Source organism: Nannospalax galili, unplaced genomic scaffold (assembly GCF_000622305.1).
Source record: "Nannospalax galili isolate Female #2095 unplaced genomic scaffold, S.galili_v1.0 scaffold553, whole genome shotgun sequence".
In the NCBI taxonomy this organism is placed as follows: Eukaryota; Metazoa; Chordata; class Mammalia; order Rodentia; family Spalacidae; genus Nannospalax; species Nannospalax galili.
In genome coordinates, this window is record NW_008336313.1 from 1716330 (window position 1) to 1722010 (window position 5681).

A 5681-nucleotide genomic window follows, 5' to 3' on the forward strand; every position below is an offset into this window, starting at 1 on the left:
AATAAAAAAATTTAATAAAATAAAATCAACAGGGGGATTGGAGAGAGATGTCAGCAGTTAAGAGCACTAGCTGCTCTTGCAGAGTACCCCAGCTGGGTTCTCTGTTAGCCATATGGTAGCTAACAACTGTCTATAACTCTAGTTCCAGGGGGATCTGATGCCTTCTTCTGGCCTCTGCAGGCATTGCACAGCAGAGGTGTACACTCATATACATAAAATAAAAATAAAATTTTAAAAATTTAATTACCAGAAATACAAGAAGCAAGAAACACATAACTAGGAGATATCAAAAGAAAATAACTTTTAAATAATAAAAATGCAGTATTAGTAGCTAAGAATATTCAAGCAGTTATTATCAGTACATTCCATGTGTGAAAGAGGCTAGAGGAAAAATTCAGCATGTTTTATAGACATGAATTTTTTTTTTAAGTTTAAATTTGACTTCAAAGTAAGAAAACCACAAAAATGGAAGATAAAAACTACTTTGGGTGATAGTTACAGTTAAAGTGAGCACTGGAGAAATAAAGGCTCGTGGCGTTAAGGACATATCATAGCAAAAATGGGATGGTGAGAAATGCACAGAGCACAGGTGAGGCACAGGTGAGGTGGGGACGGAGTGGCTGAATGCCCTTATAGCTGGAATCCTCAAAAGCAGGGAGGGGCGGTTAAGAGGGGGAAAAAAATGTCTGAAGACGCAATGGCCAAAACCTGCCCAAATTCAATGAAAAGATAAACCCATAAACCTACGAAGTTCAGTGAAACACACACAAGAAAAAAAAAAAAAACTTAGATCGTGCACCTGCCGCTTAAAGAGACAAGGCAGCAGCAGAGAGCTGCAGCTACGCCATGTTAACCTTCTTTGAGTTACTATCTATAAAAGTTTGCAGTTAGAAAGATGTTTTCTAGCTTCTGTTTAGAACCAAGATGAAAAGTGGTAGTAATAACAATAATAATAATAATAATAACAACAACAACAACGAGGAGGAGGAGGAGCAGCAGCAGCAGCAGCTGGGCATGGTGGTGCACACCTTTAATCCCAGCACTCAGAAGGCAGAGAGGCAGGCAGATCTCTATGCGGTGCTATGAGCTTGAGGTCAGCCTGGTCTAGAGAGTTCCAGGCCAGGACAGATGGAGCTACAGGGAGTCCTTATTTCAAAACAAAAAACAAAAAAACAAAAAAAACAATAATAATAATGAAGCCTGAAAATCAATTCAAAACCTGTAGTCCTGTGTTGCTTAATAACAGAAATGCATCCTGAGAAATGCATTGTTAGGTGGTGTTGTTATACAAACAGCAGAGTATTTACAGAGTACTTAGATGGCTTGGGTTAATCCACATGCACTTGATGCAATCAAGAAATGAAGTAAAAGGGAAATGTGAGGCTGCTGCTCTAATGGGGCATCCTTTCTTATAGCAAGCTTTAAAAGTAGAAGGACTGGGGCTAGAGAGATGGCTCAGCCGTCAAGAACACTGGTTGTTCTTGCAGAAGACCCAGGTTTGAATCCCAGCACCCATGTGGCAGCTAACAACTGTCCGTAACTCCAATTCCAAGGGATCTGATGGCCTCTACAGTCCTCCACAGGCATTGCATGACATGGGTGCACTTACCTACATGCAGGCAATATGCACTCATACACATAAAATTAGTATTTTTTTAAAAAGTAGGACTACAGTCTAAAATAACAATAGGAAGCATGTTGTTACCATTATCAAGATTGTGTACAATACATAAAGTATAGGTCCTATATTTTTATGCCACAGGCAATGCAAGTTTGCTTACACTAGCACTGCAACAAACAGGCAGGTAATTCCTTGGGCGACATTACAACAGACAAACTGTCACCAGGCAACAGGAATTTCTGACTCTGCTGTTGTCTTACGGGACCATTCTCATATATTTGAGCATCTAGGAAGGTTCTTCTTTGGCTGAGTGATATGAAAGTCACAGGCACAGCATGAAATACAGTCCTTGTCCTTATGGAGGTTGTAGTCTATTTAAGGAACCAAAACTGAACTTAAGATTATTAGGGGTAAATAATATGAAATTCCTCACTGAGTATTGCATACTCTGAAAAACAAAACTCCAGAGGATGAGCTATTCCAGAGCAATGGGATAGTTACGGAAGGCAACCATCATCCTTATGCCATCTGGACAAATGGAAAAAAAAAGTCAAAATTATTTCAAATGGAAAAGTATATTCTAAGCTCATTTACTAGATTATCAAACTACAAAAACAATACAAAGCCATTTTCTTTCCGTCCCAGCTAATCATTTTCTGAGGCTTTGATACTTGCCCCATCACTGAAGGCTTCAATTTGGTGAATGGGCCGACAGGCCCTGTTGGTCCCTAAAGGCCACAGAACTAGCAGATCTCTAACACAGAAAACAATTTACACAAAGCAGCATCTGACATGGGAATGTAAAGACGGGTGAAAGGGTCTATAGTCGGTGCTACAGCAAAACAAAGGCACAAGACCTGTACATAAATAGCTCTGCGAAGTGTAAGCACAGAAAGGACAACGGAATATACAGTGGAAAGGTGTGTGTGTGTGTGTGTTTGAGAGACAGAGACAGAGATTATGAATATGAATGAAGGACTAAAAGCCTTTGGGCTTCCTAGACATTTCCACATCTAACTGACCTTTATAAACTCTCTAAAGCAATACCTTCTCTTTGACTTTCTGTATGTTGCAAATGAATGATCTCAAAGGCATTTTCATGGTATGAAGCAGTTGCCCAAGTTTATATGCAAATTAACCACATTTCAATACTATGCATGGTACTGAACAATCTGAGGGTTCCTGAACAAACTTCCCAACTTTCTACACTGATTCAGTTCCAAAACTCTAACTGCCCTGCTTTACTTAACCAACACCTCTTCCTCCAGTTTGTCCCTTAAAAAGCGAAAGCAATCTTTGAGAAATGCAAATCAGACAAGAGAATCTAACCCCAGGATTCACATGAAGTCCCACACTACTTAAGACTATGCATTAGATTAAAATGCAGAGTTTTGTGCCACAACAAAGAGATGTGCTAATTTAAAAACAGCAGCAGAAAGTGCTACTTGCAGGAACTCTGAAGCGGACTGCAGGCCTGCAGTGAAGGCCTGTATTGCCAGCACTTGGGAGACAGAGTTCAAGATACTCAAAACAAACAAAAAGAAAACTTTCTAAATAACAGGATAGGAGAGAAAAACTCAAAGGTCAAAAGCAACACTGCAAAACAGAAATTCTGCAGCACTGTTTGCTGCGCTGTCCAATACGGTAGCCCTTGCATGTGCCTACTGAACTGGTGCATCAGAGAAACTTAATGTTTCATTTTTATTACGTTAGCAAGGTTTATGTGACCAGTGGCGACGATACTGAGCGGTATAGGTTTGCAGGGTCAATGCAGACAAAACTCAGCAATGCCAAACTAATGTGAACGGTCATAGGTATTTAAGCCATGTGCAACAAGAATAACAGAATCTTACCCCTTATGTCCAAATGTTTCAAAACTTTAAAGCCACAAATTCCAATTTAATGTGAAACAGTGGCAACCAAGTTATAAAATTTGGCTCTCTTGACCAAATAGTGAGTTATTTCATTCAGTTTTTGACCTCTGGATTATTCTGTTCATTATTTAATAAGTGTGTACTATTATGTGAAGACACCATTCTCTACGGTAGATATAAGGCAGAGAAAAAAAAATCCCCTCTCAATTTGTAAAACTAATAAAGATAAAGTATGCTGATGTTTACAAGATAAGTCTCAAGAAAAATACACAACCTACTTATTATTTTGGGTGGAAGCATGTGGTTTTGAGGGATTTTGTACTTCTGTCATCCATCTTTTTGTGAAAGGAATATTACTTTTGTAAACCCCAAGCAACTGTTTCTGTAACTTCCACTGATTTTCTGTAAACTTCAATTTGCACATAATGCTGCTTCCCCCTCAGCCAACCTTACCCTTCACCCATTGCTAAGTCACCCCTCAGAAAAAAAAGCTCTCATCCGTGGGCCCCACACTCTTCACTAGCTAAGCTCTGCTCATGACAAGAAAACTGCTCATCTCGGAACAGTGTGAAATTTTTTGAAGTATTCTGACAGAAGGTAGAAACAAATGCCACACACAGTACGTAATTAAAATCGTTATCATTTATATCACTGACAATCAAGTAGCATCGAGAATAAAACAGTAGCTGGCAACCTCTAATCCTTGATTTATCCTTAAAATGGGGTTTTAAAAAACCGGGGAAGATATCAATTTATACATTTTCAAAGATCCAGTCACTACACTACACAACACCAAAGATTCAGGGCTGGCGCATCCGCTTCAAAGAACTGCAGCAGGCCAGCAAACAGTGCTGGCAGACTTCTGGGATTGCGAAATTAATGATGTGAGAAAATTAAACAATTTGGATTGTTAGCCTCTAAGAACATTTCAGACCCTTAATTCTTCAAGTGCCATCTCAGAATGAACAAGGACAGCACTCACTGGCGCGCACAGCTAAGCCTGGAAGACAAGTTTTAACAACTCTTGCTGAAAATGACTATTTCGTCTCCAGTTTCTATGGAAACAGCTGTCAGATGGGCAAAAATAGGACATGCACTTTAAAATAATCATTCAAACTAAGTACACATGATGGACAGCTTTTAAAAAAAAAAAATTGGAAGTTAGCAGACTTGGCTCTTAAGCTTCCAAAATGTAACACTGCACCCCTGCACCCTGGCTGCAAACGCCAGCTAAATTCTTTTAGCGAGGCTCCAAGGCCTTGATGACCGTCACTGGAGTTGCTGAACTCCTGAATTCCAAATGAGGGACTTTCAGGTCCCTGGACTGACGTTTCTGCTGCGGGTGCGCCCGGCACGGTAACACTGCTACACTGATGGTGGCGTGTAAACAGTACATATAGAAAGTGATTCCTGTAGACAAGTGTTTGAACCGATCAGCAACCCCCGGATCCTGGCGGCTGTAAATGTCCTGGGGGTCCTGCCCACGGTGGGCACGAGAGCTTTTTCTCGGCTCTTGGGAAGGGCTGGCGAGGAGCAGCCATCTGCTGCGCCGAGGCCAGGAGGAAGCAGAGCGGCGGCCACCGGCAGGAAACCGTTCCGAACACCCGGCAGGGAGGGACGCCCGCCGCCCGGCCCGTCCGCCTGCAGCTCCCGCCCGCCCTAGCCGCGCCCGCCCCCTCGCCGGCCCGCGGCCCCCAGCCCAGCCCGCGCCCTCGCCCAACTCGAGAACGCAGAGCGGTCACCGGGAGAACTGACACGCGGGGTCAGAGTGGGACTCCAGAGGTCGACTCCACGCAGGCGCACGCCCTCCAGAAGCCCCGGCCCCTCACTTCCTGCCCCCCCACCGCCCCGAGTCCTTGCCCCGCCCATGCGGAGCAGTCCCCGCCCACGCCCAGAGCGGCCCTGGGAACGCGGCGTCCTGGCGCCCCCGTGTGGCCAGAGGAGGGTAGCCCTAGACTGAGCCGCTTTCCCGGAACTACCTCCCACTTATTTCCATGGTACTTCCCACAGCTGAGGTGGGTATTCTAAACAATGATCCCGGCAAAGTACCTGCTGTCGTTTCTAAACCACTACTGCCCCAAAAAGACGCTGCAGGGCTGCCGGAGGACTATGAGGTCGTGATCTGGGGTTGCCCTACACTGATAGTTGTGTCTGTGGTTGTTATCACTAGTTCTTCCATCCAGACT

The 5681-nt window shown here is 43.4% G+C and overlaps 1 protein-coding gene across 2 annotated transcripts in view; it reads right to left on the reverse strand.

The window, feature by feature from the left end:
- Window positions 1-5319, reverse strand: part of Oma1 (OMA1 zinc metallopeptidase) — a 65243-nt gene extending 59924 nt beyond the window's left edge. The window contains exon 1 of one of the 2 annotated variants that reach the window (XM_017797613.2): window positions 5251-5319. The gene's annotated coding sequence lies outside the window, so the exon portion shown is untranslated. Of the gene's footprint in view, window positions 1-5237 lie in introns of both variants that reach the window. The other variant, XM_008831025.3, reaches the window with a different exon arrangement.
- Between the last annotated feature and the right edge of the window lie 362 nt (window positions 5320-5681).